We start from the raw sequence: 15,116 nt of genomic DNA on the forward strand, positions 1-15,116 counted from the left end.
AGGGGAGAGCATTTGCATTATACTTTAGGTACACATTTCGAATGTGTTTCGCAGTGCGGTGAAAATAAAAGATAAAATATAAACCTGACTTCTCTGAGTGCTCCTATAGTGCTGTGCCAAGTTGCATATTGTAATATATGGGCAATTCACTCATTGTTCTTTTAAAAAAGGACGAGAAGCAGTAATGTCTGCTACAAAGGCTGTCTTAATTAGGAAAGGGCCTGTGACTTCCGCCACAATTTTTCAAATACGTAGACGGCACTTCTTCACTAAGAAATGACCGCACGTGTGTGTTCGACGTTGAAGTTCTTTGAACAAGCCCACATTGAGACTAGACGACGCTTGTCTGGCCTGAGTAGCCGATTGAGTTAGAGCATTCCTCGGCAATTTGGAAAGTGCCCACTGCTTGGCCTCTTTTCCTGTCTTACTGCATGCTGCCCCATTGTCGTTAGGGCTCACTTTCAAGCACACATGACGCCAGCGTAAGTTCATCCCGCTTCAATTGGACACCACGCGTACGAGACGTTTGAATCATGCAAAATAAACCACGGCCACGAGATTATAACGTGCTCATCCTGCCTTCTCATGAGTGCTGCCCATGCCCATGTCTCATTGATGCAGCCATCCGCAAAATTTTCGTCCTGTTCTTCTCAAGAAAGTGCATCAAATTAGACGAGCAGAATACAAAAATAAAACCGAAAAAAATTTGATCCCCCCCTGCCCCACCCCACCATTTCCATTTCATGCCTTATCCCGTTTTATGAGCTTTCACGGCTGCTCAGAAAGCACCTAGTCCAGGCCACTACATTTAGTCGCACGAAGCGTCGGCCCTGTCACGGCGGCCGCAAGACGAGTGGCAACTGGCATAACGAGCGCCGCACTAGTTTTTCACGAGCGCTTCTCAGAGGAGGCTTGAGAGTAAGGGGCATGCTTCTCTCGCCCTCTTTATCCTCGGCGCAAGCGAGCGGCGGCGCGCGCCGGTCAAAGAAAATATCTATGATAATTGTAGGGGAAGTTCTTTGTTGTTTGAGGCCAGGACTGGAGTTTTGCGGACTAAGACGTATAGAGTCAGGTACCAGGAGATAGACACTTTGTGCATTGCGTGCGGAGAGGAGGAGGAAACGGCTGAACACTTGATACTCTTCTGTAAAGGGCTTCACCCTACAGTGGAAGGCAGTGGGGCTGACTTACCCAAGGCATTGGGGTTTAGGGATAGTGAAGGGAAAGTGGATTTTAAGAGGTTAGAAGTAACCAAGCGAAGGTTATCTGATTGGTGGCTAAAAGCAAAACAGGAGTAAAATTTCACAAGACATGGCTAGGTGGCTTGAGCCAACACCCTCTCAATGCTAAGGCCTCTCCACCGGCCGCGTGACGTCACGCCAAGGGACCGTGCAGGCCCCGCGCTCCGCGATTTCAGCGCGCCGCGCCCGTCTGCACTATTCGGGTACTGCCGTACGTAGCTGCCTTATAAGTGATTCCTTCATTTTCATTTTTGTCGTTGCTGCAGAAAAGAAATTCGCTAGTTTGTGCGCGCCTTAGGCTATCATTTTATCTGCTTTATATATTTTTTTTATTGCAGAACACCTTATTGTCAAGAAAGTTCGAGCTGCTAATACAGTTTTTTATAATAAACAATTTAGCATACGGCCGCCAATTTCGCATTATTGGTCATTATAATAAAAAATTGATTAGTTAATTTCAATTAATCATCTAATTATTAGGTTCTATCACGTACATGATGTCTGCCGTGCGGTAAAATCCATCCGCACAGACCGCACATGCGTATATCTAGTTGTTAAAGTAGAAGTTCGTGAACATTGAAAAAAAAAAACACCGTCTACTGCGCATTGTGTTAGTTTTATTCTGTATTGTGTTTTGCTTAAAGCTTTCACACACAGCAATAATGACACTCACAATAATGTTGCGCTGTTGAGTATTTGTACAGCTAATCTGACCCTTACAATAAAAAACGACGAGACACCAGCAATGAAGTGTGCGCAAAGCATTTTTATTGCTTGGGAATAAAACTTACTTCTTCTTAAGCGTTGCTGCTTTCCGGGCTGCGGCCTTCTGCTGCGCATTGTCTTGTATGGCATCATTTCTTAGTTTGCAAAAGTTGTTTAGAACAACGTTGGTTGCAACGCGTACTACCAAGCGCAGGAGAGTTTGTGCAGTGTGGCCATTTTCACATGTCTCAATGTCGTGTTCGTCCAGGAGGGAAATCGTCTGTGAAATCACGACACCACGTTGATTTCTACAGGAGAGAAAATCTTCCGCGGTTGCTCCAAAAGACAACTTCTCTGCAACTAGTTTAGTCATCAGTACCATGTGAACTGTGCATGGCTGGGGAAACTTCAGCCCTCCTCTCGACAGGTTAGCTATCATGGCAGTATTTTCCGCTTCGATCTCTCGATTTTCAATCACCAATGTGCTGAAGCAAGCAGAACATGAAAGCTTCTTTAAAGCAGCATGAGCAGCGTATCCTGCAATGTAGACAATAGCATCCATGTCAGAGTGGGCGTGTGTAATATCGTCGTCGCTGACAGCCACAGAAAAGTTGCATGGGACAAGATCCTCACTTACGTCTTCAAACTCTGTTTCCTCGCGTGGAAATGTCAAAAGTTTTTGAAGACGAAGCTTCTTCTCACATTCGTAGAGCTGACGCACGGAAATGTGGTACTGTGATCCTGCCAGCTGGCGGTAACGGCCGAACCGGTCTTCTAGCGCATCCGTCTGAAATTTGCCCAGCAGTACGTACTTGAAGTGAAGTTCTTCTAAGCAGTAGCGCGAGAGTTCTACCAGAGAATAGCATGTCAGTCGCAAAGCACTGTGAGTCTCTTTCGTCAGCGAGCCACTGGTGATGTTTATTCTTGCCCAAGCGTCCAACCAGTCCACAACGCCGCTCAGGAAAGCTAACTGTGTGTCATCAACAGACCTTACAGGGTCTTGCATGCTGTCCCTTAGCCTCTGGCCTTTGCAAGGGGTCTTAACATTGACTATTTGCCACCATGTGAGGATAACGTCAATGAAAAGAGCAGTCGACTCAGCTTGAGGAATCTTGAACGCGGAACCATGTGTCCTGAGGGCATTTGAAACAAACTGATTAATGACGTCGAGAGCGAGCTTTACATTTTGCCGCTCCATTGAGGTTGGATTCACGGCTTTTGCGTTCAGTCTGTAAGCAGCCTTCACAAGCGACGTCTTCTCTGAAGAATAAAGCTGCCGCACAGCTGCGAAAGAAGCAGCTTTCATACGAGGAGGCCCTTCGGGCATTGCTCCACTCAAGTCCATTTCAGGGAAATAGAGGCATGTTCCAGGGTTTTTCTGGTTAATCCAATTGTTCCTAATGCACTTCAAGAGATGCACAGGATCGACCACGTAGAAAAGAGGGCGAGCGTTATCGGCTGGATGGGGATAGACAATGCTCACCTGAGGACTTGTAGCAAATAACGACATCATCTTGCGGTTCAGAGCATTGTTGTCCGTTATCACAGCGATAATTTTGAGCCCCATTTTCTCAACATTAATGATTATGTTCTTAGCATGCTCGTGCAAAATTTCTGCGCTCAGTTTGCTCACAGGTAATATGTGAATGACGTCCTTGTTTGCAGAAAGGAGTGATTGTACCATGAACACATGGGCTGTTGTTGCTGGTTCCGTTGAATGAACCGACGATCCTACTATTGTGCCCCCTTTGTAGTCGAAGTATGGTTTTATGTGGATCTCATCGATCATCAGGGTCACTGTCTTCTCGTGGTCTTTCATTGATTTGACTCGTTCTCGGATGTAGGAGAGACAGTGCGGTTGATTTTGCTCCACAAGAGGGTCAGCTTTGTAATTTGAGCAAACACGGCGCAGTGTGGAAGGATGGGGCAGAATGATTCTTGATGCAGCTCTTGTGAAGTGATATGCGTGAGGAGAAATTGAATTCAAAATACTGGCGAATACCAGCAGCTCTGCGCTATACACATGCTGTTTCGCGAGGAGAAGCTCTATCTGCTCAACCAGAAATTTCAGCAAAGAAGACTGTTCTTTCGTCGTATCACTGTCCTCAATGAGGTCTGCAAGCAGTGAACCGACAAACTGCAATACTTTAGTATGTTTCGACTCTTTCGTCACCTCAGGTATATTATGCAAGCCTATCTCGAGTTCTTCTAGCAGCAAGGACAGGCTGGAGGTGTCGCATACTTGAGCTGGCAGAATCCTGCCTGAAGGAAGCGACAGAAGCTTCACTCCATTCAAGAAAACAGAAAGTGACAGATCAGGGAGAACTACCAAGGCGCATTTCACATTAGGTGAAGGATCATTCTCGATGAGAAGGAACCTAACGCACTGCTCATCGACAGAAACGGTCCAGAATTTCGTGTTGCAGATTCCAGGCAACTTAGATTTGAACTCCTCGTAAGATGAAACTTTGTTTCTTTTCTGTTCAAGCTCATTAGACTGAAGTGACTTCCTCATAGCCTCCTGCAAAGCAGCGTTTTCCCTTCTTGCTTTTTTCGTCTCTGGCGATTCACTCCGTCCAGGCGTTGAGGACAAGTATTTTGGGCAGTTTGGAAAAACAGAAGGCGCAGCATCAATCTTCAACTGTAGCCTGTCACGCTTCACCTCTATTATTTTCCCTGTCAGTTCATCTTGGTGTGACAACGTCGTAATGAAGTCGCCTGCGTGGAAGTGCAGTTCACACACCTGCACGAGAAAATGAAGCAAGGCCATTCGCCATGACTCTCCATTGCCTAAAACACTAAGTAAAAAGAGTCTGAATAGTGAACAGCTTTTACATATTTACACAGCTTTTACACAAGCCTTATGCACATCCACAGAACTAAATGCTTCCTGGACAATTCATACATAAGTGTAAGAAGTGATATCATTGCCTACAAAGACAGCATGCCTTTCCGGGAGCGACAGCTCACAACTAAGATAATTACCAGCGCCTATTAAGCAATATTTCAGAGTCTTACCCTCGAATGCTCTGTAGGTGTGAAATCCTTCCGTGGAATGGCTCGCAACCAGGCTTTTCTTCGTACTTCGTCTCTTGGGAAGCAATAAACACGTACTTTGGGACCATTCTGGTAGTTCCCGCGGCACCCGGGAACACAGCACCGGCCCATGTTTCACGAAGTTGCACTCGCTACACGGCAGGCAATCAGTTTCCCATTCGTGCGCTAGCACAGGTACGCACGCCACACAAGAAACGGCCACACGAAACAGACACAGCCGTGCGAGGAGCGAACGGAAATGCACCCAACGCCAGGCTGAAAGACTCAAGCAGCAGCTAGACGCTCACTGCAAGACTGCGTTCGTGTCTGTGCTTGCCCGGGCAAGCGCGAGCACATCGAGGGAGACAACCGAGCGGAGCGGAGCCGCGCTTGGTGAGCAGCCTGACCGGACACTTGGCGTGACGTAGCGCGTGTGGAAAGGAGGGCCTGGAGAGGCCTGAAGAAAGTATTTAGAGGGTGTTGCTTGAGCCACCGCCCGATGTAAAGGGTTCAGCCGTATCCATCCATCCATCCATCCAGCGCCGCGATAGCGGAGCGCAGCCGCTCTCCGGCCGTTCACAGCGGCCATAAGTTTTTTGACCAAGAATGTACATACATTGCTGCATAGTTTTGTTTTCATACTTATTGCACCTCAAGCGGTTAGGTTTAGCTTGGTTCGTTGTCACACAAGTGGCAGCTACCGTTCTTTCTGGACATAATTCCGAGAGCAGTTCGTTTTTGTTTTGTTTTTAGAATGCCTAACATTCCACCCAGACGGAACAATATAACACCTGTGGAGTTCGGTAACGATGAACGGCATCACAAAATGCACAATATCTGCTGCTGAGTGGTTTTTGCTTTGCAGGTTTTTTGTTGTCGTAGGCGGCTTAATTTAGTAACTCATTTTTCCGTGTGGATGTAACTGAGAGCGATTTATATTACGCCTGAACGGAATACCAGCATCAGTTATTGTACCGTCTGGCCGGAACTATAGGCATAGAAAAGAAAAGAAACATGGTCAGATTAGAATTTCTAATCATTTGAAATGCTCGGAGGTGAAAGCGCTAGTGCGCTAGTGGTAAGCTGCACTTGAACTGCTTGACCCGGTGGTGCACAACTTAGTAAAACTAGTGCAACCAAACAGAACACACCTGGAAAAATAAACGTTCGGCTAGCGGCAGCAGCGGGACACGTCAGCGAAATTTGAATGCATTTCGAAGTACACAATAATCTGCGCGGTGCATTCCCTGCTGAACGAAAGTATTTGCGATGGCTGAAAGGTAAAGGAAATGTGCAGCGCAAATACAGACAAGGACACAAGAAAGAATGACATGGAACACACGAGCGCTGTGTCCTTGTCTGTATTTGCGCTGTACATTTCCATTATGAATCACCAACATGCCCAGTCTGCCACCTTAGTCAGTGCTGTGGCATGTTGCAAGTTGCGCGTCCGCGCCATAAGTGTCGCCACGGTCGGAACGATTGCAGCGATCCTGGTATCTGGCAGCAAACGCGGCTGGAGTCAATGACACAACGCGTCTGCGCCGCCAGTGCCGCCGCGGGCAACGCTGCAGCGCAGTGGCAGCAGACGACAGCGACCGGCGCAAGCATAGCGAGCAAAGTTTTGAGCAATTTATGTTTTTACCGCCAACTCCCAGGCACCGCCACCGTCGCATTTCAAAATCGTCCCCATTGGCTCTACGGGAATGTCACACCCTTGCCTTAGTGAAAGGTAAAGTAAACCTGTCCTGGGAACAGCAGTCTTCAGAAAGCAAGCGTGAGAGAAACACCACCACTTAAAAAAAGCATTGCGCAAAAACTGTGAACATGTAGCACAGATGTTTCCACATAAATGTTAAAGAAAACCATTCTCTAACCTAGCAGGAAACAAAACCTCCGAGTTATTGTCCGACCCATGGACGCAGCCAACTTCGAAACCAAAAAATTGTGGCGACAAAAAAATCTGCCAAATTTAGCGAAGTTTTACACCAATTTTCGAAAAGCTAATTTTTCCAAATTAAGCATAAAAATTAGCGCCTAATCTAACAAATTAGATGCAAAATTTATTGAAACAATATAATTTTTAAAAAGTTTGCAAAGCCTCGTATTAAAACACAAAGGCTCAAAGCCGAACGAATCCAAATCCAAATCATCACGAACGCTCGATCTCGGTACAGAAGTACTGGAATTTGATTTTCTTCCAACCTTTATTTTCTGAGGCATTCAAAATAGTTATTGAAGCTAACAGTGCTGGCGCATTCTACTCACGGTGAAGTTAAGACCAGCGACGATCTTCGCAGCCAAATCAAGGATATCAGGGGGAAGGAACCGAAGCCCAAGCACGTCGTGCAACATAGGCCCGATGTGCGCCACACAGCGAACCATTCGAGTCTGAATATCGTCAGCGCAAGAGGCATCGGCAATGAAGCACAGCCCTTTGGTTCGGGTGACATGTGAGCGTCATCGCCGGAACGCAGAACTGCCCGCATTAAGTCGGAAGTCGCAGCTCATAGACCACCTAATGTTATACGTGGACGCCAGAAATGCAATGAATGCGCTCACTAGCTCAGGAAATCGGGAGTTTGATGGCAGCCGTTAGTTTTCGGATAGGCATGAATACGAAAGAATCGGAACACGCCGTAAATGGATCAATTTGAAGCTGGAGACGTTTCGGCTTCCACTCAGGAGCCGTGCTCACGTACAGTGGTCGATAGAATAAGACCCCGCCTGCACCACTAATGTATCGAGGGGGCCTTGTTCACGTGAAGTGGTGCATGATAAAAACGAGTAGCTCAGCATGTGTCAGACGCCGGGCACAGGCATGCAAAAAGGCGCCGTTGTCGAGACTACGGTGTGCCTGGTGGTTCGATTAATCCGAGATTCCAGATATGTCCGGCACTGCAGGTTCTTTTCACTCTTTAATATGCATTACTTGACCAAGTCTATCGCGGCCTTTGGCTTCAGCGTTTTTCAGCAAGCGCATTTGAGGACCTGTTTTTGTAGACGTGGCAAGGTAAGCCTGATAGAAGAGTCTACTCAGACTAACTCATACAGGAACTGTCCCGATTTACACCTATGAGCCAACTCACTCAAAAGTACCTTAGCAGTGGTGTATCAGCCTCAGGACTGTTTTTTTTTTTCGTTTCACCAATGTATGCTTGATCAAATTCTGTACACAGGATACTCTAAATCATGCCCGAATGTGTGTCTGTTGGTGGCATGCCGTCAGCTGTTGTACATTCAAGTTTGGTACCTCAGCATCCCAAGACCGTGAGATGTGGGCCAATGACTCGCTGCTAGGTACATGAGGTGCTCACAAGTTTCTTGTTCTGCCACTTTTCATTGCAAAGAGCCTAGCAGCTGCCATTCTGGTGAGTTTATGATGGCTTTGAGTAGCCTCTTGCACAAAGATCTTTGCAGACATTTTTCTCGTCACCTTTCGTGTCTTCTGGCCATGTGCTTGTATATACTCGAGGGAAGGAGTGGCAACTGCTTTCTTTTTGCAGGCCATGTGTGGGCACACATCCTGTACACACTAAATGAGAGTGCGACATCAAAAGGTTGTTCAAAAAAAGAACTGTCTATTCACTTCTCCCTCTACTGTGAACTGGGTGGCTTTTCGATGCTATTCGGATGTGTTGTGAATGCAGGTAGTTACGCCTTTCTGACGTGGAAGGGTCATTGGTGTAGCGCACAAAAACCTCGGGAGATGGGATTAACCAAGTGAGTGCTCTATCTTCCAGCTATTTCATGATCACATTGGGAGCAGTGACAGAAATGGATGCACTCATGGCTAAATAATGAGACCTGGGCAGGAGCATCTGAAGACGGCATAAAAGTGGCGTTGCATATACTGTTCAGTGTGCTTACCAAATTCTTTGGAGGCCCTCCCGTTGTTGTGACCTGGCTATTGTTAGTACCGAATAGAGTGCTATTGACACCATCTGCTTGCACACTGGCAGGGAGAATCACTGCAGGTAGAGATTCCGCATTATTGAAGCTGATACTCGCACTGAAACACAGGGATGATGCCGTCACACTTTGGAGGCCCTTTTGCAGTTCTGGCCTGCACATTGTTGCAGTTGAGTAAAGAGCATAATAGCACCAGCTGTGCACTTGCTTTCGAAGGATCACCCTGTTGTCTTCTGCAGAGGCAGCTCTCTGGGCAAAATTAAGCACCACGCAAACACAGAGATTTCAGCCTGAGAGTACTGTAGTGGATGTGAACAAAGCCACCTCAGTGGCTGTGGCATTTGGCTGCCGAGCCCAAGGCCGCTCGATCAAATCCAGGCCACATTTTGGTGGAAGAAAAATTACACATGCTGTGTGATGTGAGCGCACACAAAAATTTGCTACTTTCTTGCCTCGTGCACATTTACTAGAAGAGAATTGCTTCAAATGAAAATTATAACGAGCAATTTTGAAAACACATAGTGATAGCCAGACATTCATGTCCTTCAGAATATCATCTGAAACCTTTTACTGCAAGATGTTCTGTTTTATTAGAAATTCTTTCTAAGACTTGTGGACTTCCCAAGTCATATATCCCTCCAGGCACTAATTATACTCCAAGGGCCGCTGCAGTGGCCAAGTGGTTACAGTGCTCGGCTACTGACCTGAAAGCCGCGGGTTTGATCCCAGCCGCGGCGGTCGAATTTCGATGGAGGCAAAATTCTAGAGGCCCATGTACTGTACGATGTGAGTTCACGTTAAAGAACCCCAGGTGGTTGAAATTTCTGGAGCCCTTCACTACGGCGTCCCTCATAGCCCGAGAGAAAAAATTTCTATCTTCTCCAGTGATCAATTATGCTCTCTCGCAACCTTGTGATGACTGGGCCTCCCATGTTTGCTCGCGTTCGTCGCCTCGCACTGTATCGCCTTGCTGTTGCCAAACATGGATTTGGACACATGCTGGACCTTGGCTTCATGCGTCTTTCCCTCCTGCAGTCCTTGGGCATCGCCCTTCCATGTGGTGCCCAAAAAGAGCAGTGACTGGCGATTGTGTGCTTAACAAGGCCACAGTCCCTGAACGCTACCCAGTTCCCTTCTTATTGGTATCGACCTTATCGGCCAGCTCAGCCAGGGATTCCAGGGTCTGAGACGAAGGCACGTTCAGGATCATGCGCACCTGCGATGGCAGGCACTGCAGGACAAGGTCCTGCAGGAGTGCGCTGTCGTGTGAAGTACCCACATTTCCAGCCAGGGCATTCATACGACGCAGCAGCTCAGTAGGCTTGCGATCTCCGAGGTAAGGAGCTGCTGCAGATGATGTGGCTTCATTTCAATTTCAGAAGTGCACTGGATGAGCGTCGCCTTAAGATGATCATAAGGGCGATCGGCAGGCGGAGAACGTAGGCCGTTGCGAACAACCGCACCAGCTGTAGGCGTGAGCGCACCAATGATTTGGTCGAACATGGTCATCTCCGAAGTGACATGGTGCTGACGGAACAAGACCATGATGTTCAGGAACCAAAGTTCTGAGTCTAATGACCAGAAGTTGGGAAGCTTGAGGGCAGAGACTGTGGGCTCACGTGGAGGTGGCGTAAGAGGCAACGGAGTCGGTACACGAGCGAAGAAATCCATGGCCATGGCTTGCACGATGGAAGGCAGGCAGGCAAAGGCAGCCAGCCGCCCAGTCAGATGCGAGTGGGACAGCATGCTGCCACCATTCCACTGTGCAGCCACGAAAAATCGAATCTGCTCACGCTTGGCAGGTGTGCTGGGGCATGTCACCGTCTTTGGCGGCCAGACCACTATAGCACGCTACAGCCTCGTGTGTGCAAATTGAGGGTCTGAACAGTTTTAAAGGTCTAAATGATAGTTTTTTTTCCTACCATATGAAATCGCTATGTAACAAAATGAGCACATTTTATGCATTCTGATGGGTTAACATTTGCAAGACAAGCAAACTAAGACAAATTTACCGAAGCCATACCAGGGCTACTGTACAACATGGAGGCGTCAGTGATTATCTGCACTCATTTTGTATGCCTGGCTTAATATGTTTTTACATAACCTTTCAGATTCCAGCACACTTTATTTCGTCTGTGTTTGTGGGAACTGCATTCCATACACAATGGTCTGATGCTGCTCAAGTTGCATCCACAAATGCGGATGCAGCACCTCACTGGGATTTTCTCTGCATACTGAAAAAGTTCACTGAAAACCTATCTGCATGTTTGTGGTATGATTTGTGCATCTTTCATGCAACTGAATTGAGTTACACCACTTGTACTGACTGCCAGGTACTATACCCTGTCGAGATATTGCAGTTTGGGTGATGCAGCGAACTCATCTACTGTCACGTGCAGGAATAAATTATTTTTATTACATTGCTGTCATTTGGTTTAACTTTCTAAAAAAAAGAAAGAAGATATGACTCATGTGCTTAACAGTGGCTTGCATTTGATGCTTATTTTCAGTTGATGCGGAAAAGAGTAACAATGCTCCCCGCATGTGTGCTTGTTTCAGAGAATACTTATTTCTAGCCTGTGCCTGTGCCATGCTGTGTTCTTGTTACCTCCTGCACCAACCCCCTATTTAAGGATAGCACAGTCACCTATTAAAGAAAAATGATAGCACAAATGTTAATAGACAGCAGAAGAACAAAACTTTATTAGCTGCACACCCACATTTTAAGGTAGGGTAAGAACCAGAAAGACAGCAGCAAAAAATGGGCTGCAGACAGTCACAGGTGAAAAGACATCTGGAAATTTGCTGGCCTTAAGAAGCCACAGCTGACACAGGGCAAGGCATTGTAAATAGAGATAAATGGGAGACAACAGTCCTGGTATCGGATGTGACCAGTCTGATGATGAAGACCAACTAACTCGTGTGTCAGTTCTGCAGCAGTATTCGGTCATTCCAGCTCCTATAGGTGGGGCGGCGGCAGTGCGACACGGCGGACGAGGCGGTGATGGCGCCGATGCCATAGCAAAGCGGCTTCTTGACGTTGACCTTTGGTGTGATTTTTAGAGTCTAGATAAGCAGCAGTAAATGATTCTTGGTTATTAATAAGATCCTATGCTTGAGTTTGGCTGCATTACAGGCTCAAAATAAGTTTTTTTCGATATGAGCATGGAATCGCTAGTTCGCAAGTGCTGCGCGCGCAAAAACCACGTCGGCGTTGAAACTTGCGAACTCGGCATGGTGAAGTGCGACAAACACTTTAAAGGTGTAATTTTTTGCGTGTTCACTTTCTTCTTCTTTCGGCACTCGCCCAAAAGCACAAATAAACTACTTTAATGACTCAGACAGCCTGACGCTATATTTCTCGCCTACACGAGTGTGGCCCTTACTCGCGTAAATACGGTATGTGTATTTATTGTGTGCTGATCTTATAAGGACACAACTGAAAAAAAAAATCAGCAGTTGGTAACACTGACCATTGTCCGCAGCGTAATATTACAACACTTACCAATTACAACAGTGATCAAAGCTTTTTAATGTTGGACTGCATCAAACAAGCCAGAAACGTCAATATCCTTGACCCTACAATTTCGACGCGTGATTGACTGCTTGTTTACGTAAACAGAAAAGTTTCACCAGTGGTTTATGTTTTCTCACGGAGGAATTCTGTTCGGTGGTCCTGAATGGGGGCGTAGCTTTACTGCAGATTTAATTGCATCCGATTATAGTCCGTCTGCAGCGTACGTTGGTCACATATGCGGTAATAGAAGAGGCAATGTAGCAGTTGCTAGAAGCGGCAGTCAGGGGGTCATTGGAGCTTTATAATACAGCCGAAATTAGCGTTCAAAATGTGTTTTTGACTAGCGGGGGAAAACGCTGTGATCGAGTGAGCAGACAGTTGCCAAGAAGCGTTTGCAATTATTCATCCACTTTACGCATTATATCCGAGGAATGAAGGTACAAAATTTTGTGAAGTTCTTGTCATTCATATCACTCTTTAGCAATCACGTCGTGGTCAGAAAGCCGTGTTTAATCTAGATCAGAATGGACTGAAGCGTGATGAAAAATCTGTTTGCTGCAAACGTCCGCCTTAAAATATAACCAATATACTCTGTATCAGCTAAGTGTTTAAGGCCTGCACTGCTTTCATGCAGCAGTAATAGGCTATGCTGGTAGCATGAACAAAACTCCGAATAGGAATGCATTGACAACACGGTGTCGTAGCGTCGACAGCGTACGTCGCTGATTAACAGACGGGTCATTGGGCTGAAACTCATTACCAACCAACGTGCAGAATGAACTTAATCACTGCTTTTTGAGCTCTTTACGTGTTGGCAGAAACAACACGTTTGCTATTTGGAATGTCTGCAGATTGTAGAATAACAGAATATGCTCATTTTTGTCGCGTATCTTTGGCTCCAAACCACTGCGATTGCATGCGCCGCGCAGAGCGATCACCGGCTTGCCGCTTCAGGAAGAGGCCGCGTGGCCCCGCCACTGTCACTGGAACAACCGAATACAGCCAGCATTAACTTTCAAGCATCCTTTTTATGCTCATTCGTACTTCATTCATAAGCAGTGTTCATGCTTGGTGTCACAACAACACTGTTCCAAGAGTAAAAAGAAATGATGTGCTAGAGATGGATTCAAGTCAATGTAAGAATATTTTTCATTGCCGGTTAACTAAAACTAATTCATGAATGCTTTATTTGTCCCAGCACTAAGCTAGCGATATGCTCACAGTTCACTTAAAAGCTCAGAAGTTGCATTGTTTCTTTTTTACTTCCTAATGAAGAGAAAGCTGACAGACATCCTGAAAGCACCCAATTCAATTATATGTCAGTGCATCTTACAGTGTGCTAATCGACATGTAAGGTAAACTATTGAAGTTAACAACCTTTTACTCTACATAAAGTAGTTCAAAGTTAAATATATATATGGTTTTGGTATACGAATGAAAAGATAATTGATCATAATTAATCAGAAACAGCCGCTGCGGTGGCTCAGTGGTTATGGTGCTCGGCTGCTGACCCGAAAGGCGCGGGTTCGGTCCTGGCTGCAGCGGTCGCATTTCGATGGAGGTGAAATGCTAGAGGTCCGTGTGCTGTGCGATGTCAGTGCACTAAAAGAAGCTGAGGCAGTCGAAAATTTTCCGCAGCCCTCCACTGCGGCGTCCCATAGCCTGAGTCACTTTGGGATGTTAAACGAACTATAACCACAAGCACAATATTGATTTCTATGTGCCATATCAACAGGGTGAAAAATGTTACACCGTGGAAAGATTCGTACTGAGTGTTAGTGTGAAGTAACACATTACGTCGCACTGCTGCGTGTAGCCTCATAGACCATCATTGTTACGTTTGTATCAAGTTCAGTGCCCTCCTTGCTACTTTTGCTCTTCCATGTTCTCCTTTGCTGCTATACATTCTTTTGCCATGCTGGTTTCATTGATTTCATCGAGTGAAAGCTTCAGAAAATGTGACCTGGCCTCTGTGGTGATGCAGTGACGAAGCCATCCTGCTGCACGAACTATGTTACATGTTTGATTCCTTGTGAGAGGAGACTGTTTCTGATGCAAACTAAGTACAAAAACTAAACTCCGCGCACACGATTTCAAATCACGTGAAACAACTCCAGGCAGTTGAAATAAATCCAAGGCACTGTACTATACCGTGCCTCATCGCCGAGACTGGGTTGTCTTGGAATACACCACAACTTCATTATATTCTTGTCAGATTTTACATGCATTTTAATGTACATGTGTCTGTTATGGCATTTTAATATAAAAAATGCACCAGTTCTGCAGCCTAAGCGCTACTGAAAGTTAGGCAGTAGTCACTGTGCTCCCACGTCATATTACCAGAAATTGTGTAACAACAGGGGCCACTCTAAGCAGTCTTCTACATTCTAAATTAGCTTTCTATCCCGGTGGCCAAATAACTCGCAAGTTTCTCATGTTTCATGCTAGTATTTGTAATTCTGGGTTGTCTTTCCAGAAAGGTGTATTCAGTAACTAAATCTGTGTCATTAGGCCATATTGTAGGTTTATGAATACAAAAAGACCCATGGAAATATATTTTGATTAATGCTAACAAAGAGAACTTTTGCTCATGTCTTACGAGGCTATCTTAATTCATGCGAGAGCTGGCTCTTCATGAGAGGGAATCTGTCAGGCTGAAACCAGCTTTTTTTAATTGTGGTCTGAAGTGAAATTTCTCTTTCAGC

At 46.0% G+C, this 15,116-nt stretch overlaps 2 protein-coding genes across 2 annotated transcripts in view; one reads left to right on the forward strand and one right to left on the reverse strand.

Annotated features, from left to right (window-relative positions):
• LOC144114738 (uncharacterized) overlaps positions 1 to 6,937 on the reverse strand; it is a 55,837-nt gene extending 48,900 nt beyond the window's left edge. The window contains exon 1 of the mRNA XM_077648667.1: positions 6,860 to 6,937. The gene's annotated coding sequence lies outside the window, so the exon portion shown is untranslated. The remainder of the gene's footprint in view (positions 1 to 6,859) is intronic.
• LOC144114742 (uncharacterized) overlaps positions 1 to 15,116 on the forward strand; it is a 201,130-nt gene that overhangs the window by 55,800 nt on the left and 130,214 nt on the right. The gene's annotated exons all lie outside the window — the stretch shown is intronic.

This window comes from Amblyomma americanum, chromosome 1 (assembly GCF_052857255.1).
Source record: "Amblyomma americanum isolate KBUSLIRL-KWMA chromosome 1, ASM5285725v1, whole genome shotgun sequence".
Taxonomy (NCBI): domain Eukaryota; kingdom Metazoa; phylum Arthropoda; class Arachnida; order Ixodida; family Ixodidae; genus Amblyomma; species Amblyomma americanum.